The 25,605-nt window shown below is 49.6% G+C and overlaps 1 protein-coding gene across 10 annotated transcripts in view; it reads right to left on the bottom strand.

Moving 5' to 3' along the window:
• The window catches only part of CASZ1 (castor zinc finger 1), a 188,860-nt gene that overhangs the window by 131,675 nt on the left and 31,580 nt on the right, over positions 1–25,605 (bottom strand). For 4 of the 10 annotated variants that reach the window (XM_063176728.1, XM_063176735.1, XM_063176727.1 and 1 more), the window contains exon 2: positions 23,467–23,610. The exons of the other annotated variants lie outside the window; for them this stretch is intronic. The gene's annotated coding sequence lies outside the window, so the exon portion shown is untranslated. The remainder of the gene's footprint in view (positions 1–23,466; positions 23,611–25,605) is intronic. 10 annotated transcript variants of the gene reach the window in all.

The following is a 25,605-nucleotide window of genomic DNA, read 5'->3' on the forward strand; positions in this document are numbered from 1 at the left end:
CGCGGCACAGGCAGATGGGGATTGACACCAGGAGGAGGCAGGTGAGTTGCTCCCCCAGCTCCATGAGCCAACAAGGCCTCCCACAGCCCTGCAGGACTTGCTGCAGTCCCTAACACAAAGGGAGGTTGCCACCTTTAGCTCCTCAGACATCTACTATCCCTGAAGAAAATGCATCCAGGAGCCTTTCTCACTGTGCTACTCTTGCAGAATTCAGTGACAAATCTCCCACAGGCTGCTCTCAGCCCAAAAGCTCAGGCTGAAGGTTTGTTTGCCCATCCCAGTCCCACTAACTTTGCCTGGAGCCACCACCAGAGGAGTGACTGGAGGTATAAGGCTCTTGGGTGACTTCCCTAAAACAACAGTTGCCTTCCATTTTAAAAATGTTTATCACTTAGCCTGCATCTGCCCTGACTTCTTTGCCCTTACATGGGCCATCTGCTCATGGTGTAACACCACTCTGCCAGCTCCCAAGTACCCTCTCAGTTTCCAGCTCCTCACCTGCACTGCCACACTGCCTTGCCTTCTGCACAGAACAGCTCGCAGGCAGCACTCAGACAAAATACTGAGATCCTCACAAAATTCTGCCACATTTCATCCAGTCCTGTATGAGGAATTTCTCATGTAGGGGAATTAGGGGCTTTTTTTTTTTTTTTTTTTCTAGAGGGGAAGGAGGGAGAGCATATGAAAGAAAGGAAGGAAAAAGCCTAAAAGTGAAAAGCCCCTCTGGTTCTGGCAGCCGGCGTGATCGATGGTGGTGGATTTGCATGTACATTTCATTAATTTTTCAGCATGCATTTTATTTATCTATGCGCCATACATCTGCTGAAGTTTATATACTTGATAATATATAAATATAGACACACAGCAATCAATACGACATCCGCTTCGCAGAAGCTTCCATTAGGCACACACCACCCCCCTCCCCGCTCTTTCCCTTCCTCATTTCCACAACCTGCTGCCTGGGCACCTTGTGCTGTTCAATCGGTTTCCGATTTTCATTAGCGGTGGAGCGCCAGCTCCCCCGGCCCCCAGCCCTCCCTGTGCCGATCCCATTCACATCCACGCGGGCCAGGAATGGCACCCACGGCCACTGGCACCTGCCCTGTTGTGGGGAGCCTCTCCTGCTCACCCTCCCCTCATTCCTGAGCCTCGGGTGCTGGGGCTGCCTCGGGACACCTCAGAGTGCTCGCAGCCACCCCCATCTTTCCAGCAGGAGATGGGAGCAGCAGTGGGGACAGCACACAACCTCACCTGGGCCACAGACCCTCCTGAGTACCTTCAAACTGACTACCTGTTCCCTAAGCCAAAGCCGAGGCCTGCGTGTCAGCACTGGTCACCAAACACCCTTGATCCTTTGGCCGTCTGTTTTCCTCACTCATCATCCCTCATCTTCCCTGTGCTGCATGTGGGGTGTGTGTGTGTACGTGGGTGCAAGAGAGGGAGAGAGCATCCCGACAATTCCCTGGAGGGAAACTTCCCAAGGAGGAGAGCTGTGCCCCCAGAGCCCTCCGAGCCAAACGGGGCACCCTGGCACGCTGCTGCCCAGCCCAATCCCCTCCTGCCACATGGCCTACAAGCTTGTTAAGTGCCTTTGCAGCCAGGATCAAACCACAGCTGCTAAGAACAGCCCGGGTCAGTGCAAACTGCGGCCCATTTTTATCTTGGTCGACTGCCTTAATTTCTCCTCAAAGATTGGGAATTTGATGTGAACACCCAATCTGTCCCCATTGTATCTTTGGGGGTTTTTGTACCTTTTCTGTAGAAGAAAAGCTCTTCTACATTCAATTTCTGTCCTGTCACACAGCTCAGGCCCATCACTCCTTATGGAATGTTTCTAGTCCTTCTTTCCATCCCAGTTTTCAACTCCATAGGAAGGAGTGTTTCTCATTATTGATTTATCTGTCTTCATTACAGTCTTTATCTCAAATTGGCTGGTCCATCTATAGCACAGCTTACAAACATTTGCAGTCTGGAACAAAACACTTGGGAGCCACTCAAACTACTTTTTGTAGCAGCTAGGCTGCACATCATGTAAGACAAAAACTGTAGTGTGGAAGTGCCTTGTATCACAAGGAAACACAACTGGGAAATTTATTTTAAAAGAGAAATTGTTCCTATTATTATTATAACTGACTACAAGCAAATCAGTGCAAAGCCTGAGGAAGTTTATAAAAGCTTTCTGCCTGATTTAGGCTGGGAAAAAAAATCTTTTCACGGGAAAGAATGTATGGGAAGGTGTGTGAAAGCAGAGCAAAGAAACTGAAGCCCAAGTGACAGATTTCCAGGGAACAGGCCTGAATCACAAGTGCATCTTTCCTGGCTGGCTAAGGAGCCACACAACCTCTTTAAGAAGCCACTGGATGTGCATGGCCCAAAGCTTCGCTCTCCCAAATACCAGCCCTGTCACACTGCTTTCCTCACACAGGTACAAGTGGAGGGTCTGGCAGCAGAGCCTGTCCTGTGCAGGGCCACAGCTGCCCCACCACAGCCTGTCCTTGGCACTGGGGCATGGCCACACACACCCAAACCCCACAAACCCACCGCAAACCCCTTGCTCGTGTCCCAGCAGCCGTCCCTTCCTGGCTGCACCCCGCTCCGTGCAGCAAACTCCATTCAGCTACTGGTCAAGAGCAGGTTTGCAAAGGGGAGAGAGACTGAAAATAAATAAAAGGATGCCTGTGCCTTTAAAAGAATTTTCATTTATAGGCTCTTCTCCTCTTCCACCATTTCAGTGATCTATATGCAAATATGCTAATGAATGCAAATTAAGACACCACTTTTAGTCCCAATTTAATAGAAAGCATTAAAATACCTTTTTTTTTTTCCCCAAAAACTCCATATGCATGAAGGAAAGGCTTTTTAAAATTTATTTTATTTATTTTTTAATTTTTTAACTTTTTGTTTAAGTCACATCCAGCAGCAAATACACCATCAAAGTGCTGGAGACAAGGAGGGGAAATCTGACTGACATTTCCAGGTGCCAATTACTACGATCTTGTTCTTCTGGGAAGACTGTGAATTAATTTCTTCTATTTTTTAAAGGAAGCTATTAAAACTGATGGTTCAGCTATGCTGTTCTCACTCTGAGTCTCCCCCACACCTCAGCATAAGCCCAGTGTTGAAGGAAGCCCATCACAGCCATAAAGATGTTGTACTGTGTGTTGGGTTACACTCACTTTTTGGAGGGGCAGGTGTGGAAAAGCAACACACATCATCCTGGGAGAAATGCACACACATCCTGACCACGATCTGTAACTAAAGCCTGGTACCTAGAGGGGCTGTGATAGCACTAAAAACTGGCACAATTGCCACAGGATCTCCCATTCCCGGAGAAGTCTCCATCCCAACATCAGCCTTCCCAGCCTATTCAAAATCTGCTTAGCTTAGTTCAGTGAACAAAACCATCCAAAACCCAGCAGATGCAATGCTAGGTTATGTTAGCAATGCTGTGAAAGTCAACAGGAAAATAAACAGTGACTCATATTTTTTAAAGTATTTTAAATACAAATATTTCCACTCAAGCAAAATCACAGTTTTTACCAGAACTTTTTGTGATGAAAAATGTAAATGAAGGAACAGCCAAACTTTTCACAAATCCAAAGTAATTCTGTATTGTACAGAAAGAAACACCATTTCCCTTTGAGTATTTAATTTGGTTGTTGCCTAAATGAAAACTTTCTGCTTTTACCACCTTGTCATTACCAATGTAATTTCATTTTATTTCAAAATCTAACACTCAAAATTGTGTAAAATCAGAATGGTTGCCTCCATTTAACTCAAAGCAAATTTACACACATTTATACATACATTTTAATTGAGAAGCAGGAAATTACTCCTCACCCAGCCCTACCTGCTGCACGGCCCCTTGCCCCAGCCCTGCACACCAGTGCCACAAGGCCTAAGCAGAGAACAAAAGCAGACAGACTCCACTCTGCTGACTGGGGTTTATCTGTGGTAATTTTACTCCTCTACAAGGCAATGGGCCAGACTCCTTTTGCACCAACACTGAAGTAAATCAAGTTCAAAGCCTCAGGAAAATGGTACTGTTACTGTGGGATTTACACAGCTTGGGCATGGATGAGAATCCCATCCCTGCAGAGAGCGCCCACCCTGCATCTCCTTGCTGAATGCCCTCAGAGCACGGCACTTCCATCCAGGTGAAAACTGCAACAACGATCAATAGGCAGAACTGGCAACTTGCTGCATGCCAACACTTCTTCCTGGATGCGACCAGGGAAGATCAATCTGTCCCTCTCAGCACTCGCTGTGGCAGCTGAACGCCTGTGCTCCCAACAGGGAGCTGCTGCCGGCCCAGGGTGGCACAGGTGGAGGGGATTGCCCTATCTAGCTGGCACAGCCACAGGATGCCCAGGCCCCCGCTGGCTCCAGGAGCCTGGCAAGGGCCTTTTAGCCCGGGGTGTGCCCCAGAGCCCTCAGCCAGCCCCTGTGGCACAGCTCGGTGACGGATGTGGCTGCTGTGCCCACGGACAGCAATCACCCTCTCGGCCTGGAGCTTGCTGCGTTCCTCCTCCCCACAGAGTGCACTGCAGGTAACATGAAAGCACAAAGTGCATAAATAGGCTCCTCTGACATGATTGGGCACATCTCTGAATGTTTATGGCAGAGAGCAGATATTTAGATATTTACAGGGAATATCTTTTGTTGGTGCCAAACCCTAGGTTTTACTGTCAGAAAAAACAAACACAAGGACCGAAACTTGCCTTCAAATGGAAATCTGCACAGGAGAAAGTGATTTCCCCATCAAACCAGTTTTATTAGATCTAAATATCTAATTATTTGTACCAAGTGTGGGGTTACCAATTATTTTACATGAAACTTTCAGATTATGTGTAGGAGTCATTTTAGAAAAAGACCTACATATCTACATATATATGATGAACCTGATTTGAATGCCATCTGATTTTTTTTTTCTTTTTCTGATTTTTCCTGGTTTTGGTTTGTTTGTTTTTTAAACAAAGATTTTTTTTTTTTTAATCTCTCTCAGTTAGTAGGCATTTTCCTGGCCCTGAACACCTCCCACTCCAGTAATGTCACTAATGAGACATTTGCACCTCTGAATATTCCAGCAGGCTATTTTCCTTGATCGCTTTTTTAACATCTTTTCAGCGTTGTTCTTGTAATTTTGTAAATGCACAGTCATGAAAAACACATTCCAAACACACACAAGACTCACCAAAGCCCATCCCTCCAAAGACCAGAATTAATGAAATTAGCAAACATCACAAACACTACATACAAAACTCATTGTAATACAAAGAGTGTGTATCCTAAAACACACAAAATCCTTATGAGTCAAGCCCAAACTCCTCCACTGGCCTCACACAAGGAAAAACATACACAAATCTACATACATACAATCTACACACTATAGAGGTATGTGCCCACACAACAAACACTAAGCCAGAATAAAAGCACACACAAACAGCTTGATAAACACACACATCTCGTTCATACATACATTACCTACCCAAACCACAAAAAACAGAGACTAAATATAAACTCCTCCCCAACAATACACAAACATCCCCCAAAAACACACCACGCACACCCAACACCTGCCAAGTATACACAAATACACACAGCAAATACCTGCTTCAAAACACACAACTCATCAGAGGCAGCCCACTAACTACAGAAAAAAGGAGCTCAATGCCTATATTTAAAGGCTCAACACCTTATGTCAGCTTCTCCTCTCTATGGAGCAGGGAAAATGAGACAGACAGACGGACAGAGGGGAAGGAGAGAGTGGGCAGAAGGCGATAGGGAGGAAGAAAATGGAAGCTGCTTTGTGGGGAAGGATATGGATCAGGCTGTCATCTGGAGACTCGTCTTCATCCAGAATTAATGCCCTAAAGTTCTTTGGTTTTACTCTAAATGGTTTTAAAGAGACAGCAAAAGCTGCCAGGCACAGGGGTACCCCAGCTGGCTCAAGCACTTGGGAGCAGAAAAGGCAGCAGGTCCAGCATTTTGGGGCTGATCTGGAGAACCTGAGCACACGCTGGAGAACCTAAACTGCAAGGAGGGATGTTATTTTTAAGACTCCTACAACAACTTCTGATAAGTTTAACCCGTAACCTCACTCCGAGTGCTCAACAGAGAGCAGGGTGAGAGGGAGGTGGAGGCGCAGACTGACACCACTGCCAGCAGCCGTGTCCCAGGTGTGTGGCAGAGGGATCAGCGCTGGGACCCCCGCTCTGCCCCACGGGAAGGCGCTGGCTGTGCAGAGCAGCTGCAGAGAGCTGCGGGGAGGGCTGGCACAGCAGGCCCATCCTGCTCAGCTCTGCCGTGGAGCAGCGATCGCACAGGAAGGCTCTGAGGCACTGGAGCGAGAGCAGGCGGAGAGGAAGATGCTGTGGGGAGACCAAAACCTGCCACCACCTTGGAGGGGCACGCTGTGGCAGCTGGAGTCTGGCAGAAAGGCTGCTGGCACTGGGGGCTGTTGTCGGGAATTGCCTTGGGAAGGGCTCCTGGGCCAGCCATGGGAGGCCTCACACGGACACGGGGAAAAGCAACCCTCCCATCCCCTGTGCCTCTCCAACACACACTGTCCTCAGCACAGGGCTCTGCAAGAAGGGTACGAGCTGTGCTGACCCCCCTCACCACCTCCCTCAAGGGAATCAATACATCCTTACCTCCAACTCCCATACCCCAGGGGGATGCTATGGCTGGGGCGGGGGAGGAAGAACTGAGAGCAAACAACAGCAACAGGAACAGAGTTGAGCCATTTCAATTATTCATATGCCAGATGGATTCTTTTCCTGCCCTTTTTTTTTTTTTCCTTTTGCTACAAAAATAAATAAAAAAAAGGAGGGGTGGGGGGAGAGCACTGATGTTTGGGGAGTGATGGGAGGAAAACATATTTTCCCCAAAACAAAGTGCAGAAAACAGAGGGGAAAGCCCCAGCATATCCATCTCTGTGTGAGGAGACCACAGGGAGTGCAAATTTCCACTCATGAGGGAACTCACAAATAACTGATCTTTTATTTTATATTCACAGAGCAACACATGAGGAGAAAGTGCACCAAAAAAGTAAGATGGAGGTGGGGAGGGAGAGAGAGAGAGGGAGAGACAGAGAGTGAGGGATGGTGACACAGAGAGAAAGGGACGAGGAATGAAAGAGAGACAGCAGAGAGAGGGAGGGGGGCAGGCAGAAGAGGGCTTTGACCTTCTGTGAAGGATATAAAAAATCCAGCAGCCTCAGGGGACACCCAACTATCTAGCATATTGCTGTTAAAATGTCTGCAAAATTTAATACACTTGGCATGCCATCTAATCAGTCCTTGGAAACCACTGTTTCTCTCCCTGCTGCACTCCAACTGTCTCAGACCTCCAGCATTTGGGCACAAGGTTGGGCATTTTCTACAGACGACAGAAAGTTCGCTGTATGCACACAGGTTAGGTTGAAGGCTTGCGTTTCATTTGCTTTTTTTCTTTTCTTTTTTTGAGACAAACATTTTCCCTTTTAAAACAAAGTTTATACAGATCCCTGCACGCTGCTGGATGTGCAGCATTCTGCAGGCCCACAACTGTGTACGTGTGCACAGACAGGATGAGTGGGAGAGGATGGATGGATGGATGGATGGATGGATGGATGGATGGATGGATGGATGGATGGATGGATGGATGGATGGATGGGAAGCACAGGGGCACACACACCCATGACCAGATGCCAGGAGGAGCTTGCAGGGCAGAGGATGGACAGATGGGAAGCAGTGGCACACACCCACAGCCCGGCTGGTGCCAAGGGGAGTGTGCACGGCAGCCGCCAGCCCGGCGTGTGTGTGCAGGTGCTGCAGGTGCGCTCCCCCAGCAAGCCAAAGCTCGTGCCTGCCTGCCTGGCGTGGGCACACTCACCACAGGGAACGGGCTGGGGGGGCCAGGGAGGGTGAAACCAGCCCGAGGAGGGGGCGGCACTTTGGTGCTGACACTCCTTTTTGAAAGGGACAGCTGCCTACAGCACCGCACAACAGCAAAGGAAACGGCTCTCGGGGAAGACAACAACAACAAAAAACCACTAATCCTCAAAACAACAAGTATGTCCAACACTTGTTATCCTGACGGGGGCTAAGGGGGCTCCAGGGTCCCAGAAGAGCTGGGCAAAGAGTTTCCAAGCTGAGTGGCCACCTTGTCACTGCATGGTGGGGAGTGATGGAGGCGCTGGTGCAGAGCGAGGGACACGATGCGCTCTTAGCTGTGCCAGGGCAGTTGGCAGAGAGCTCGAGGTAAGAAAGATCAGCCCTTCAGGACAGGAGGCCAGTGCCTCCAGCTGAGTGTGCAGGTTTATGACCACGGTCATCCTCACTGGAACCCCTGGCAGGTGAGGACAGGCACCGGCTCTGAGAGCAGAGCGCGGGCTCTCAGATAACACAGGGGCACCGCAAGGTCCCACCGCAGGTGAGTTCTGAGCCAGGTGATTCTGGCACGTGGGCAGCCTCCCACCTGGACAGACCACCAAGGGAACCTAGGAGCCATGGCCCTTCTCCATGTGAGGAAAGGGACAGATGGGCTGGAGAAAGGGCTTGGGCGCCAGGCAAGGAGGGAACTGAGCCCACAAAAGCCCTGAGACACCAGAGCAGAACAGGCACAGCTGCTTGCAGACAGGCCGGTCTGGCAGTTCAGGTTCTTCCCAGCCCATTGGGACTATGTCATGGGAAAACCTCTGAACAGAGGGAAGCCTCTGCAACTTGGAACAAGCAGGGTTCCTGGCCCTCTGAAGATGGAGCAAAAAGGATCCTGAGTCCTCCTTTTCTCTGCAGAACAAGGGGCTCGGGGAGAGCGAAGGTGGAGAAGCACACACAGAGGCAGGGGACAGCATTGGGAAGAATTAGCAGTGATGGAAGAGAAGGTGGCACTGAGCCACGGATGGGATAGGAAAGGGCATGGATTCACAGGGCTATGGAGAAATTTTAAACCAAGACATGGGCCCCAGCTCAATCAAAACTTTGTTCAGTAAAAAAGTTAATTGCTGAGGAACCAAATAAAAGAAACCCCACAGGCTGAAAACTGCTCAGAGTCTTTAATTAGCCAAAAAAATGAAAGTGGTTACAGGAAAATGAGAGTGTAAGAGGGGATCCCAAGGGAGTACTTCTGCTACTCCCCCTTCTCTCCTTCATCACCAAACAGCCCAATGTAGGGCCATGGTAGCAGCCTCTTTGATAGCAGATTTGGGAAAAGCATTTGGGGTTGGTTTCGTTTGACTATCCAGAAGATGAGAGTCCCAGCCAGTCAAATTCAGATTTGAATCACACATCTAGTAAGCCCAGGGGTTCCAGAGCCTTCTGTTCAACCCTGCACCAGTGCCTGCCAAAAAGGCAGGGAATTCCCTCCCCTATTTGCATTGGGACAGCTGGTTCCCTGGCCCCCTTAGGGCCAAGTAAAATAAATTACCCCCAGGGCATAACCCTCAAAAAAAAAAAAAAAGAAAAAGGCAAGCTATAGGTTGGAAGTAAAGGGTCTTCCACAGAAATTTACCCATTTCTTCTAAATTCCACCAAAAAGAAATCACATTTCTTCCTAATCCCTACGCAGGCTGGCAACTGTCTGAACAGTCAGGTGGAATTCCAAGTGCCCAGTAACTTGCCAGCCATTTCTCCCGCTGCTTTAAGAGGAAAGCAAAGTGAAGATGAGAGAAGAAATGACTGAGTGGCTTAGCTCCTCTGCTACCCCCACACACAGCTCACACCTTGCCCCTTAATTCCTTGCCCAAGGCAACTGGACTGGGCTTGGCATCTCACCCACACAATTCTCCTCACTCTCCCTTCTGCAGAAGGTCCTCAGTGTCTGGTGTGAAAGCTCTCCATTCCATACAGGCAACACACAGACTCTATGTGCAATGAAGGAAGGACAACGTGGAATCAGGGAGCAAGGGCCAACAATGCCAATACATAACCCGTGAATGGCACTGGAATCTGTGAGCACCCCCAGGTGATGGATCCTGCAGGCAGCCAAGCTGAGAGCCTTCCCAGAGTAATGGCTGCACGCATGGAAATAAACAGAAAGAAAAGAAAGACTCCCAAGAACAGCACACATGAGAAAATAACACCTTATGGAGGAAGCATCCAGCCCATCCTGATTTCCAGGCTGATTCCAGCCTACCCCCTCTCCTGGGGCCTATCTAGCTGGGAAATCACAGACAATCAGGGAGGCTGTTCCAGCCAATTTCCTTCAGGGAACCTGCAACTTCCTCCTGGGACTGTCCTCCTGCTGCCTTATTATTGCCTCACAGAAAAAAGTGAGGCCACAATCTCTCCCAGAACTGGCTCTACCTTTGCTCTTCTCTCTGAGGCAGCACTGAGGGTCACAAATCTGACACATGGGGCTTGGACAGAGGTAATGAAGTGGAGGAGGGCTTGAGGAATGAGAGTGGTAACGGTAGGAAACAGGGTAAACACAGGCGTTATGCAAAGAGAGAGAAGGAGGGAGGTACTCCAGGAGGCTGTAAATTCATATTTGTAATTACTTCCTCATGTTTTTCAGCACTCCTCAGTCAAGTTTGATTAAAATTCCTTCCAAGGGAAGACACTCCATAGAGAGAGCTGCAATGGAACAGGCAGCTCGTGGAGTTTGCACAATTGCTGGGGTGGGCACTGACAGCAGCAGGTTGGGAGCTGGGTACAGATCATCTTCCTCCTCAGCATGGCTCCATGCCCTGTGGGAGAGGCCATCCTCTGCACACAGAGCACCAGTTCAGCTCTGCTTGCTCTCATACTGTCAGTGCATGAAACAGGACACGGCTCCCTGAGCCCTCAGACACAGACCTGATGTGAGACAGCTTCCACAGTCACCTTCCAGGCGGCACAGAGTCCTCAAGGAGCACGGAACAATCTCCTGTCAAACACATGCCTCAGCAGACGGGGGAAGTTTATGCTCCCTTCCACCCAAGAGTCCCTTACACAGGGGCTGTTCTCCATAGTGAAAAGCAGGGCTCAAGGCTTCACATCCTTGTTTGGTTATTCAGGGGAGAGAAAGCCCAAGATCTGGCAGGTGACAGTAATTCATTTCATGTGTAACAGAGATCCTTCCAAAGAAATTAAAAGGAAGCACAGGAACAGAGAAGGACTAAGGGAGAGGCCACTTCTGTCACTTTCAGTCCTAAGCAGCCTTGACACCATCCTCACTGGCACTGGCACTGGGCAGGGGTGGTGTTCTAGTGGACAGGACAGGTTAATAGTGTTTCCTCAGGGATATTTCCAGGAATGGCTTCAGGGTGAAAAGCTCAAAAGCTCTGAAACCTTCCCCTTGCAGGGCATTTCTGTCTGATCCACTCCTGTTTCTGCTGGCTGTAGGAATCTCTACTGCCTACAGTTAAGCAGATCCCAGGTTCCTGTGTTCTCTCTGTGTTCTTTGTCCATCCACAGTCAAGATGTTCATCCAGCACTACGGCCAACTCCAATGCCACATCTCCCAATCTCTGAGTCCTTCCAAGCCCCTGGAAAAAAGGTTTGAGTACAACCAATTCCCCCTCCTGACCCTGACCCTTCTCTGCCAAATTCCCTGCAGGAAGGGATGCTCCAGGACTGGGGCCGGGACCACAGAAGGTAAGCAGCATCAGCTGCTTTTTATTTATCCTCGATGCTGTGGTAAGAGCGAGATGAAGAGATGCTGCTGGATATCAGCCTTTGAGTTCCCTCCATGGCTCTGGGGAAATCATGATTATCTTGATGCCTGTTTTTTTCCCTTCTCTTCCCCTCCCCTCCCTGCTCTGAATATCCGATTATCTTAGTGCTCGTGTCAGTTAAGGGACAGACCCTGCGACAATCAGCTGAGCGGGAACAGGCAGGTTCTGATGAGCTTCCTCCCTTACACGCCTCTTCCAGGGCACACACTGCACAGTTCAGCCAACCAGGAGACATGTGACCCATGATCCTGCCCATGCTGGCAGGCAAACAAATGATAAGACACCCTGTCTCGTGTTCTGGTTGCCCTCCATCATATGGAAGACACAGGTCAGGTAGGGAACTCCAGCCAGCTCTGCAATCTGTTTGTGCTCCCCATCCAACCTGTGCCTGGCCTTTGTCAGAATGACCTAAGGATGAGGAGAGGAGGAAGCAGAAAGATGCCAGCTGCACCTCAAATCCTACCAGCTGCACCTCAAATCCTACATTTGGGACTACCACTGTCCTTAGAATAGCAGTGCAGAAAATTACATTCGATGTCAACTTGGACATGATCAGGCTGGGGAAGCAGGCTCGTTCTCCATGAAAAGCCCTTGCAGGATGCAAGCTGAGAGGTCAGTACATCAGTCCAAAGCAGGGAGATCACAAAGTTACTGTCTAAAACCTGCAAACACTGCAGCCTTTGAGGAACATCCAGGCAGAGTATCAGCAATGAGTGTGACTAAGGCAAGAGCTGCCCAGTCTTTGGGAGCTGCATCACAGCCTGCCTGGGCAGGCAGCACGGCACAGGAGCGTGCCCAGGAGCTGGTGCTGCCCTGCTGCCTCTGCAGATTACGTGCCTGGCATGGGGGGTGCACATGCATCTAGGAGAGTGGGGGGCCCCAAATGTCCTGGGACCAGGGGAGCATGTCTGGATCACAGAATCACTGGGTTGGAAGAGACCTTTAAGATCATCAAGTCCAGCCCATGCCCCAACATCTCAGCTAAACCATGGCACCAAGTTGCCACATCCAGGGATGGTGACTCCACCATCTCCCCGGGCAGATGATTCCAGTACTTTATCACTCTTTCTTTTTCCTAACACCCAACCAAAATTTCCCTTGGCACAGGTTAAGGGAAACCCTTAAGACTGTCCTCTTGTTCTGTCAGTTGCTGCCTGGAAAAAGAGCCCAACCCCAGCTGAGCACAGCCACGTTTCAGGAAGCTGTACAGAGTGACAAGGTTACCTCTGAATCTCCTTTTCTCCAGGCCAAACACCCCCTGGCTCCCTCAATTGTCCCTCACAGGGCTTGTGTTCCAGGCCCTTCACCAGCCTTGTTGCCCTCCTCTGGACATGCCCAAGAATCTCAATGTCCTTCCTAAACTGAGGGCCCAGAACTGGACCCAGATGCAAAGGAGGCAGCAGCTTGTGCTGCATGGTAGGAGTATGGTACAGCAAGGCAAAGCCCTACACTTTGTCCTCCCCACTGGAAAAGTGCCCAGGAGCTGTATGGAGAGGGGAACCTCACTGAGAAACCTGCAGGTGGTTTGAGGGGGGCTTTCAACTCCAGATTCATTCAAGTTTCTGAGTTAATTAATTTACTGTGGAAAGAGGGAGCAGGAAGAGCAAGAAAAGAGCCTTTGTACTTAGGGTAGGACAGAAGCATAGGAATCAATTTCACAGAATAGGGAGTTGAGGACAAACAAAACCAGAAAATAAAAATAATAAGCTGATTGACAAGCTTACAAGAAAAGCCACATTTTTAACATTCTTAATCCCTAGAATAAACACATAGGGAGGAATAAGGACAGTGCTAGCTGTCCTCAGACGTCACTGGAAGAGGCTGGGTCTGGTGCAAGCAAGAGATTTTGTGCTGGTGGCTGTTGTGGATGGTCCTGTCCAAGCCAGCAGAGGTGTGTGAAAGAATGTAGGGGAAACAGAGGAGAGGGCACTAAAATCAAAGGCAGACACTCACTTGAATCTTCAGCCTCTCCTCTTTTTTTTTTTTTTGTTTCATGCTTTCTATACTACTGCTGTTTTAACACAATCAAAATTACATTAGGAACACAACTGAGCGAGTCCCACACAACAATGGAAATGCAACAGCACTTTGAGACATCTACATCTTCCCACCCTAGTCAGCTGCCTTAGGAAAAACCCAACTATATGACACTGTGTGCCCCCACTGCCTGCCTTCATCTGAGTACCATCCACCCCCAAAACATCCATCAAATTTCTCCAGATTAGCAGGAGTTAAAAGGCTGGTTTTAGTGGTAGAGACATATTTAGGAAGAGATTGAATTTGTGCGTGGCACAGCCCATTCCCTGTTTATTAATAAGCTATTTATCACTGGTGTTGCCTTTAATGCCATTTTGGTTTAATGTTGTTAATGAAATATAAATACCCGCACTAATGATGTTGGTCAGGAGCAGTGTGGGCTACTGGCAGCTCTGCAGGAGGGAGGCCAAACCACGGCTGTGCACATGAGAGCTGCACTGGTGTGACTGCCAGCCCAGCCTCCAGGAGAGCTTCCCCACACGCTCCCACCATGGATGAGCAATGGGATGGCATGGTGCCGTGCTGGCAGCAGATTGCCAGACCACTCTGGCAGCCCAGGCCCGAGCAATTCTCCCCCCAGAAAGGTGTCCCACGGTCACAGTTCAGCCCCAGCACGGCACAGGGCTACTCCCTCTCCTCTCTCTCTGCCTTTTGAAGCCACCTGAGCCCAACATGTGTGCGTGGGGGACCCTGCAAGCTGCACGGCAGCTCTCTAGATGGAAATATGTCAAAGCAGTCAGATGAGTTTTGTTGGCTTAATGCAGTTGCCCCACTGGAAGAGCAATCCGCAGGCTCTGTGCTGCGCTGCCCCAGGGCAGCACCCACACGATGCCAACGCCTCTTCAGCCAAGGGGTGCTCACAGCGACCACCTCAGGGCTGCCTGTGGCTCATGTGGCACCGGATGCGGGCCCAGGCTGGCTCCAGGCCACAGGGTGGGGCAGCAGGAGCTCACCCGGCTCCTGCACAGCCCCTGCCCCGCTCCCCGGGCTGCGCTGCCCTGGGCCACGGAGGAAACAGCCTCCTGTCCTTGCAAGGAGCAATGCCAAATTAGCTTGGCCTTTGGCAAGGACCCAGAGGTTTGCTCTGGCTCTGCAGAGAGGGCTCACACAGGCCCCTCTCCATTAGCTTGTGTCTAGCATCGTCATGGGGCAGGGATTACAAATCCCCCTAAGGCGGCTTTTGGAAATCCCATCTTGCATTACCACTTGCATTACGGCAGCCCCTGGAGAGAGCTGAGGCCCGGGCACACTCTCAGAAAGAGCTGTGGGCCTGGAGAGGTCTCAAGGCAGCCAAAGAGACTGGTATGGAAAGGCAAACTAGCTTTGGGACTGGGCAGTGGAAGAGGAAAACCTGTGCCCAAGGCCCCTGCCCTGCCCAGCAGGAACAACAGCTCCTGAAATCAGAAGAGAATCGGACATTCACCACCAGGAAGTTCCAGACATCTACAAGGCTCCAGAACAAAACCAAGTATTTCCTCAGGAGCAAACTTCAAACCTCACGATCACCTGAAGACTTAGTGAAGAGGCAAATTTGGAGAAAAAAAATGTATTACACTCTCTCGAGACAGCTTTCCTGATAGTAATTCTGCCTTGCTCCAAGTTGACCCTCTCCACTAATCCCACTTAAGAAGTGCTCCCCCACTGAAATGGGGAACTGAATTGGGACAACGAATCCATACCAAGTCCCCCTTACCCATTTACCTCTCCCAGGCCAGGAGCACCACAGCCCCTGTGTTCCGAGTTCAAAAGCCAAACCATCACCTGTTGGCATAAACTGCAAAAAGATGCATCTCCCTTCCTCTCAGTCCCCATCAACACCCTTTTTCTTCTGCTTGGCAGTCTCTCTCTTCCTCTCTCCCAGTGCAGGGGGAGCTACAACTGGTCTGCACTGGGAGCTCTCCTGGTGCCCCTGCCACAAGGAGCACCATCAATTTACACTGCTCCTTTAAGACGTTATCTTTTAATTTGGTGCTTCCCTCTTTCCCCTCTTCAACTAACTGATTTATTAGTTTATATCTCATAAATTGTAACCCCTCACCTCCTCCTTCGCCCTCCCAGATGCCATAAATCCCCTTCAGGGCTCTGACACCCTTCTACATGTGGTGCAACTGCCTGCCCCCCAAAGTCACCTCTCAGTCCCCAGGGAGCGTGGGGCTCATTTGCTGGGGGTTTGGTCTAGCTCGTCTCAGCAGCTAATCCCTTGGGTGGCTCCTGTCAGATTATTAATTAGCTAAAGCGGATCGGCCCTGGAACAACATGCGGTTGGACTTCAGATAAAACAGGACGGCAGAGGCTTGGCATATAGTTCTTTAAAGGGACTTTGTCCCTTTTTTTCTTGAGCCTTCTGTGGGAGTGGGGGAAAAGAGAGGAGCAGGAGATGGGCTGCTCCCACAGCTGCTCACAGCCCCCAGCAGTTTGGCACCCTGGGAACAGGGCCGTGCTGTGCACAGGGCAGGAATGGCAGGTGTCATCCCCATCCTCACCCTGTGGCAGATAAAATTTTTTCCCCTGTTAGAAGAGGTTTATGAACCTGTTCAGAGGCATGCAGCACTGATCTGGGGGGTCTCGCTGCTCCTCAGGGTCACCTTGCTTCTGCTGTCCCTTGTCCTCTCATTGCTTCCTATTGAAAACTTAGTGTTTGCACTACCCCAAAAAATGAGGCGAATGTGTCTGTTCCAATTCTCACATTGAGAACAGGTATTTTAACCAAGAAGCCATCCAGTTTGTATGGCAGATTCTAAAGCTTACTTTCTCATCCTGGACAGGATAAAGAGTGAGTGGTCTCCTATGCATTACCCTGGAAATCTACAAGAATGAGCAGGGACAAGAGTCAGCACTACAGATGCTGGGGAGCAGCTCATCTCTTTGCTCCCTTCCCACTTTGGATTGTTTTGACTCAAACCGATGAAGCTGAAATATCGAGTCACAACGGCACTAAACTTCATTACAAGCTCTTAACACAGATTACTTAATAAAAACCAGGCTGCTTTAATTGCTTTCCCCCCATTAGCATTTCTGGAGGAGAAATTTTTGATTAATTTGAAGATGCACATTTCCCCCACCCCCGGTGCTGGCCTGTGAGCCAGACCTCCTCCCCACACCAGCACTGTCCACAAGAGCATCCCAGAGAGTGCAAATTGCACCCAAATCCACACGACTCTGAAAAACAAAGGAACTGAGAGCCTGGATGAACAGATGGGAGTAATGGTGTGAAGCAAACAAGGGGAAGAAAAATCTCCCCTCCTTTCTGGTGAACCCATAAAAAGTGGCACAGGGGAATGAGGAAGAAGCAGGCAGGAGAGGATAATGGGAGGACAGCCAGTGTGGCAGGGTTCAAAGAGCAAGGGCAGAAGTTGGTAGGTGACTGACTTGGTGGGGTCCTGGGAAGCACTTTCACCTTTCTCTGCAGCTGAGAAAGGAGAGGCAACTCTGCTGGAGGAACACTGTGTGGATTTTCAAAATTTGGACCAAAAGCCCGAGAGCTCAGTGCTCTCCGAATGCACGTGAAATGCTGCTCCCCGTTCTTTGCTCAGGCTCTGCCTGGATATCTGGTTCTAGGGGAGGATAACTGTTCCTTCCCCCTGGCCAGTCTCCCACGGGTTAGGAGTGCTAGGAAGCCAGGGATAGGTGGGGGAAGCACCCCTCATGGTCCAGCAGCTGGGCTGGGAAAGCCAGGGACACAAAAGTCTCATGGGCAAAGGAAGGAAAAGCCAGAGCCCTGGGCTGTGCTGCCACAGCAGATGAGGCCAAGCAGCTCTCCTCACTTCATTCCTGTATCAGGGGTCCAGGACATCCAATTCCTTGTTTCTCAGATATGGATGCAGAGAGGACAAATCCCATGTGTGAGCAGCTCAGGTAGGATCTGCACTATTCCACTGCCAGACAGCCCCAGGTAAAACAAGTCTACCAAGAAAATCATTCCTGGCTCTTGGGGCAACTGGCTTCAGCTCCTGTTGTAACTAGCCCTGGCAAGGGAAGATGGCAACCAGGTTCCTGAGTAGGCTGTTCTCTAGGTCAGCACACTTCAGGGACATGGTAATCAAGGAGAAATTGCTCCTATGTGACAACTCTTGTCAACCTTGTAAATCTTCATGATTTTCTTAAAGTCTGAGATCTTGCAAGTTACACAGGATTTTTGTTTTGTACAAAAATGTGTGTACAGCGCTATCCCTCCCTTTGCTCCCTCTGTTCTCTCACTTTCAGGGCACAGCAACCTGAAATGCGATCTGTGTGCATGCTGAACCATAGAAACCTTGGTATTATTAAGTCTTATAATTGCAGGGAGGAGGAGAGTAGCTTTTGACTTCTGAAAGGACAAAGCTAGCAATATTGTTTGCTCATTTTACTTTCAAACTCACCTTAGTTTGTCCTCTCCCCTTTTCTCTTGTATGTTCTATCAATGCACAGCTTAGACAAACTCAGCAAGAATCACAAGAAAGACACTGGGACAGATTGTAAACTGCCCTAGCAAAAATCAGGATAGTTGTGCTGACGAGAAATGCAGCTCTGGTACATCAGCAGATGGCTTACCTGTAGCTCTTAATAGTTAATATATAACTGCAGTAATAGCAAAAAAGAGCCTCAGCACTACTACATAATTTGTCAGAGGCAATATGCTAAAACAGCCATTCCATATTCAGCTCAAGCAGGGAGATAAGCCTCACCTCCAGCACTGCCCATGGGCTGAGCACCAGCTCTGGAATGAGCCCCCAGCAAAAGACATCAGAGAACTGCCACCATTCACTTTACACTATTTGCTCATTTTTAAAATTTTTTAGTTTTATCAACAGATTTCTATGATCTGCATTTTGAACATGCATTTCCCTCGAACACTCATGTGCATACTTAGCACTGATTGCTCCAAGTGCTTTCCAACTGGTTTTCCTTGAGGAGCTCCTCAGGTCATGGTCCCTGCTGGCTGGAGAGCTGCCTGACGGACAGACAGACAGACAGATGGTGCATATGCAGTGCCTACCAGAGCTGAATGTGCTCCTGAGTGTTAATGGAACCCTGCAAACTCACAAAGCACAATTATTATTATTTTTCAGCCAGATTTTCATCACAGTGCCACAGAACTACTGCCTGTATCCCAGCTCAGAGAAATGCTGTTGGATCTAAGGACAGGAAGGAATACTGTTGGATGGTTAAAGGACTCAGAAGATCTGACTTCTCCTCCCAACTCTGCTTCTGAGTCACTATTAACATAAAATCAGGTTTGTTACATCAGTTAAGCTTGAGTAAATAAACCACGACTCATCACTGTGTTTTATTTTGCAATATTTCAGTGGGCTCCTCTCTACAAATAAACACTATTAAAGATCAGTGCAATTGCAGGTATATGGCAAAGGAGAGAAATGAAAGCATTTAAACTGCTCTAAAACCTTTATGAAGAGCAAGGCAAAATCTCAGCTTTTTGGAGGACAATGATTTTCACAGGACAGACATGTAAAATTAAGGCAACCCTTATGTGGGGGCACTGAAATACAAATGAGTCATGCCTGCAGGTCTGACAGAGCTGATGGGTAAAATATATTGGGAAACATCCTAATCCCCTTCAGAGGAGCCAAGGCTGAAATCCCAATGCCACTGAAGTTTACAGTAAAACCAGTGCTTGCTTCCCTAGACCAGGATTTAACCTTCATAAATTTCAGCTGTGAAGACAGAAGCCTTAGCAAGGGGATAGCCAACTTCATAAGCAGCAGTTCCATCACGAGGACATCACAAATTCTAACAAAAAACTGAAGGTGACAGGGAAAGTGAGGTCTGAACCCGCAAAGGCCTGTCTCAGTCCTGCTCCTCCAGTGCTGAGCATCCCTGTATCCATCTGAGATTTTGGGGCAGGCTGGTCTCCAGTGTGACAGTCACCCAGGCAACTGCCAGCCTCCACTGAAGCCCTGGGCTTCTTCAGAGCTGAGCTGCTCCACGTATCCACACACGTGTGCCTGCACCTCACTGCACCACGGGCTCTGCACCGGGAGGGATCCTGTTCAGCCAGCATCCCCACTGCCACAACCCCTCTTCAGCTTTTGTCCCTCTCATGAGCAAAATCACCAGCTGCTGGGCACTGCAGGCCTTCTGGAAGGGCTTTGGGATGCCCTTACCTTTATTTTTAAGCTGACTCATTCCATGTCTCTCAAGAGCCTTTTAAGTATTCTCTCCTTGAACTCTGGCATCAAGGCCCTTTCCTGAACATCTGAGACCTTTCAACCTGCTTAGACCCCACTGGTGGATTTCACCTCCATCAAAAGGTGACACGAGCTGCTGTCCAAGTGAGCAGGAGGTGCTGAGGACCTCAGAGCATCAGTCTCCAGTCCCACTCCAGGTCAGAAATGGTAAGGACAGCTATGAGGCTGCCAAGCACACGATCCTCTTTCCCCTCCTTTGACTTCCCCCCATTCAGCTTTCCAACCAAACATCTGATCGAAGGCCCGGGGGAGGGAGCCAGAACTGTCCGGTCTGGTTACGAGTGAAGGTCATTGATCTAGCACAGACCAGGGCTGCAGAAAACAGGGGAGGGAGGGAAAAAAAATCCTCAGAGAGACAGAAGAGACGGAGCGAGGCAGGCAGAGGCACTGAGTGCAGGGGAAGGCAGCGGAAGTGGCTGAAACATGGTTTCACACTCCAAGACCCAAGGGCTGTTGTCAACCCGTCCTTCATGCTCACATCTTGTCACACTAGAGGTCAGGTCTCCCAAGCGTTCCTGAAGAGCTGAGCTAGCCCATATGGCAGGCAATATGTTAACAATATGGATCAGCTGCTCGTCAGGGCCTGAGCAGATGGATGTGACAACCCCGTTCTTACCCAGACAGGCTTTTAACATCTTCCCTCCCCTCAGCTCAGCCCTGCCCGAGGAGCTGCGCCTGGGAACGGCTGCCTGCAGCCTACCTGAGCCGTGGGGCCACAGGTCAGGACAAGCAGCCTGGAAATGCCTGCCTGGCTGTCCCTGCATGGAGGCAAGCAGGGCAGAACCCCATTCAGGGCTGGCAGGAACTGGGCCAAGCGCTGATCCAAGGATAGGGCGCTGCAAACGGAAAGGCCTCGCTCTAAGATATGTGCCATTAACTCCCAAGCAATACAGGAGATACTGTATTCAGATATATGTATATGGCATGTTACCACCAGATGCCACACTTTACAGTCTAGACGGAGTTTTGTAACTGCCTGGGAAAAACTTCTCTCACAGAACATGTAATACATAAATAGATGTGTATTTTAATGGGCAAGTTAAACTCCTCCTGGCAAAGGTAGGCAGGTCGATTTCATACACAGGTGGGTAAATTTCCACAATGATTTTGCAAGGCTGTTTCATATTCCCCAGCCCAGGATCTGAGCCATCGGGGCTGGTTGGGCTGGCCCAGCTGCACTTCTGTGGAAGGCAGTGTTCTCATCTCATCCCCTTTGCTGTAATCCCAAAGATCTTAGCAAAAATAACTCTACCAGTCCAAGCTAACCCACAAATTTAGCTTTACTTTAGGATCTAAATTGGGGAGGGGGGATATTTGGCAAATTCAAACACAGACAGAGCAGATATTTCTAATCCCTTTCCTACACTTTTTTTTTAGCCTCCTCCCCCCCTGTATAAAAGTCTACCTTCATTAACTGAACATGAAAACTCCCTCCAACCCTTATAGCTCTAGGACTAAACAGTCAGCTTGTGCTTATAAACAGTGAAAAAGCAATCACAGCCTAGGGATGGGCTCTGGAGAACGTGCAAACAGCCTCTGTAGCCCAAAGTAAATTGAGCTTGTTTTGAAAGTAGAAGCCATACAACTTGCTCTAGGGCAGAAGACTGGAACACAGGGATTTCTAGTCCAGAGCATGAGAGATCACAAAGCCACATGCCTGAAAGGCTAAATGCATCTCCTTCACTGCAGTGATGTTTGTAGAACTACGGGGACCTCAGAAAACAGCTGGAGTCCAGGGAAATATTTCTGTTGTCACTAATGAGCTCCCACCCCTCAGGAAGCAGCCCCTGAGGGACACTCAGCAATGCACCCAGTAGGTGCTGGGAGGAGATAAATGTGGAAAAGGATAACTGATTTGCAAGAGCCTGAACCACAAGGATCACTTCAGCATTTAAAGAATTCCTGACGTATCAGTCTCCTCCTCTGACTTTCTTGTCTCAGAGGTTCTGCTCATCCCAGGTCCAGATCAGATGGACAACACAGGGTTTTCAATATCAGGAGCTACACAAGCAGAAACCTGTGACTGGGGTCACAGGAAAAGCTCCTTGGTGATGAAAAAAATCACCTAGAACCTATGAGGCAGCTTCCTCAGCACAGTTTATTTCCCCCTGGACGTTGGACCTCTCTGGAGAGGCACATAAGGGTGTTTGGTGGAAAATTCACCTGCTGCAGTCAAACCTGAGAATTTGTGTCTTATTTGGTAAAACCTCAAGGCTCTTCATGTTCCTCTACCTTATTCCCTCAGGCAGAGCTCCTATTTGGGAAGCTCTCTTGCCTCTGGAGGCCTGGGAAGGCATTGCTCTAAAAGGGGACACGAGCACCAGAGCAGCTCACACAGGAATAAAGGCCAGAGTTTGCCACGTTAACAGCTCAAAACCAGGCTTTCCAAATAAAGCATGCCAGACCCTGGAGGTGTTTCAGAACTAGGAAGGTGTGGGAAGGCACAGCTCACCCCTATCCCATCCTGAAGCACGCTCCTTTCTGGCAGACTTACTGAAAGCACTCAGCTCTGTAGGCTCTGAACTAAGACCTACTGAGCCTAGCAGTATCACGGCTGTTGCTCTTTCAGGTAGGGCTAGGGCACTTAAAACCTGAGTAAATTCCTCTGTGCCACACACAGCCAGCAATGGAGAGGGAGTGCTGGAGGCCCAGACCAACATCTGAGCCCTGTGACTATTCTCATCTCCCCTCTTGCTACACCAATGCAGTCCCTCTCCCTCTCTACCTGGACCCGTCCAGCTCAGGTCTCAGCTGCACCCATGGCTCACAACAGCTCTGCACACACTGCTGTGCCCAGGCATCACTTATGACACGGCGGCAAAAAATAGAGGAAGATGATGATACAGAATCCCCTCAGGCACTTCAGTTGCTGATCTTCATTCATTCAGGCATCATCAGCATTTAATGATGTCAGCAAAGTATGGAGATAGCCCCTGACAATACCTCTGTGCCCTACAGAGCACATGTGCTGTCACAAAAAGGTCAGACACAGCGAGGATCCTCAGCCCCTTCTACCTGCAGCAGTGCCCCCAGGCACCTCCCAAATCCCCAGCCCACTGAGAAGAAATACATTATCCCACTGTTGTGTCATACCTTTCTTTGCAGAGAAGCTGTGATGGCAGCCAAGCAGAGAAGAAAGTAAAACAACTTTTAGAAACAGAGTCCCACCCCCTCACAACTGCTCTGAGTTACCCACCGTGACCACAGACATCCTCAAACTCCTTTTGTGGAACAAGTCAATCAGAAACTGTCCCACACAACACTTACCCGGGGGACTCCCGTGTGTACTACTGAGCCAACTGCTAATGCTGCACAGCAGCTCATTAGGAAAGGGGAGGTGAGGAGAAAGAGCTGCTCAAACCAGCTGTGTCAGCTGGGTGTCGGTACAGAGGTGGGCACTGATGGCTAAACCCAGTCCTACGTGTAAGCCAGCCCAAACCAACATCCCACCATGCATTCACCTCCTAAGCCACTGACTTCCCACTGCTCTTTCAAACTTCACAGGCTAGAGATTTCCCAGGAACTGGAATGAAAACTCTGGAGAGCCAAAATCACTCACTCCAGTCATACTTCAGAGCGGTTTGACCACAGAACAAAAGCTAGTACCTTGCATTGAGAAGTCACAGGCTTCAAGGTCCATTCCAGTGTACAAAGCCAGGACAGAAGTCAGGATCTTTGTTTTGGAGGTGGTCTCAGGTGAAGACAGTGTGAATTAGATGGCCTCCCTTCACTTGGTGAAGTCTCTTTTCCCTGAGGAGAGTTTCAAAAGGAAATGAATATTCCCTAGTGAGCAGCACCAAAGCTCAGGTGAATCACGAGCACAAGCAGTGACGCCAGCCTCAAACGCTGCAGCCACCCACAGACCTGAGCCCTTGGTCACACACAGCAGGCAGCCAGGCAAGGCTCTCCGTGCCCTCCTGAACACGCTGCAGCTCCATCTCCTTGCCTGCCACGCGTGGAGCTGGCAACTCCAAAGCCAAGGTACAAACCACATGGATTACTGGGTGGGCCACACGCTCCAACTTTCCCCAGGAAAAAATCCAGGTCAGCCAGTGGCAGAAGCAGCCTATGGCACTAAGCCACTTAGAGCAAAGCACTTCCACCTGTGGCCCCTTCAGCGTTCCTGCCCACGTCAGCTGTGCTGCCATCCCTCCTCTGGGGGGGATCCACCAGCACACAACTCCTTGTCCACCCCCACACCAAATCTCATGCCCAAAAATGTTACACATACAACCAGATGAGACAAAGGAGAATTATTATTTGCAGTTTAGTGAGGCCCACAGTAATTAAGGGCCTTGTCAAAGCTCACTTGGTAAATCTGAGGCAGAACTGGGAACTGCAGCTAAATCTCTCAAATTTTGGTTTAAGAGCTGGACTGCAAAAGTCCTGTGCTCCCTGGCTGTTACACTGCTACCTTTGCAACAGGTTTCACCCTTCTCCTTGCTCTCCCTAGACAGTTAAGACAATTCCCTTCTACTCCTGCATTGAAGGAAATGAACAAATGCACAGATTAAAATAAAATAACTTTTACCTTACTTCCAAAATTATAAAATGTCTTAGCTCCAACCTCTGTCAGAAGCTCAGAAGCTTCAGGCTCTTCTGTGAGGTGGGATTTGTAGACTGGAGGGTTCTGTTGTTGGAGTTTTTTTTTAAATTTCCATCAGACAATAATAAAAGAAGCAAAACAAAAGAGGGCTGTTGAGATCAACTTGTGATAGGTGTCTGGCCAAAGAAAATGGAGCCAAAGAAGTCAGAACCCTGCAACCAGCAACCTTTGTGTCAATTTAAGCAAATATTGTGGCGTTTCCATGGCAATTCCTGTTTTGAATATCCACTACACTCACTTTTTAAAGGGCTTTTCCTGTTTGTGTTTCAACTTCAAAACCTGTAAATATTTTCAGCCTTAACACATCCCGACCTCCCCCAGCCTCTGAAATGAGATATTATCAATGCTCTGTCATGAGGTCTGCTGCCTGCAGTACCCCAAAGCTGTGACAATTCATGGCAAAGGCAGGGTGGCAGCCCAGGACAGCTGGGGACAGCAGAGCCTTGGCTGGCCCTTTGACACATTCTCCTTTCCAGCCCCCACAGCTGCAGGTACAGGAGCCCGCTCGATGCTTTTCCAAAAGCGATGAGTGAAGAGAGCCATTGCAAACACCCAGCCCTGAGAGCATCAGCCCAAGGTGAGCAGCAGCCGTTCTGCCAGACTCCTTCCATCTCACCCTGCCAGCTCAGGCTGCCCCTGACTCGCCACTCCAGCTGCAATTCCTGCTGGGAATCTGCTCTTCCTGAGCCCTGCTCGGGGCCAGCTGCTCACAGAGCCCCGAGCTGCCCCCGGCCCTGACCCGCTCTCCTCCCTTCCCTTCCACCTCAGCTCAGCTAAGGCTGTCACTCGCGCTGATTTACGGGCTGCTGCGTCATGCACAAGTGAGAACCAAGAGCCAACTCTGTCCTCACTTGTAACCTGGCCTAGGGTGCAAATTCTGCAGCGTCCTCAGGTCCCTGATGTGCTGCTGTGTCCCTGCAGGTCCCTGATGTGCTGCTCTGTCCCTGCAGGTCCCTGATGTGCTGCTGTGTCCCTGCAGGTCCCCGATGTGCTGCTCTACCCCTGCAGGTCCCCGATGTGCTGCTCTACCCCTGCAGGTCCCTGATGTGCTGCTCCACCCCTGCAGGTCCCTGATGTGCTGCTCTGTCCCTGCAGGTCCCTGATGTGCTGCTCTGTCCCTGCAGGTCCCTGATGTGCTG

Source organism: Melospiza melodia, chromosome 26 (genome assembly GCF_035770615.1).
Source record: "Melospiza melodia melodia isolate bMelMel2 chromosome 26, bMelMel2.pri, whole genome shotgun sequence".
In the NCBI taxonomy this organism is placed as follows: domain Eukaryota; kingdom Metazoa; phylum Chordata; class Aves; order Passeriformes; family Passerellidae; genus Melospiza; species Melospiza melodia.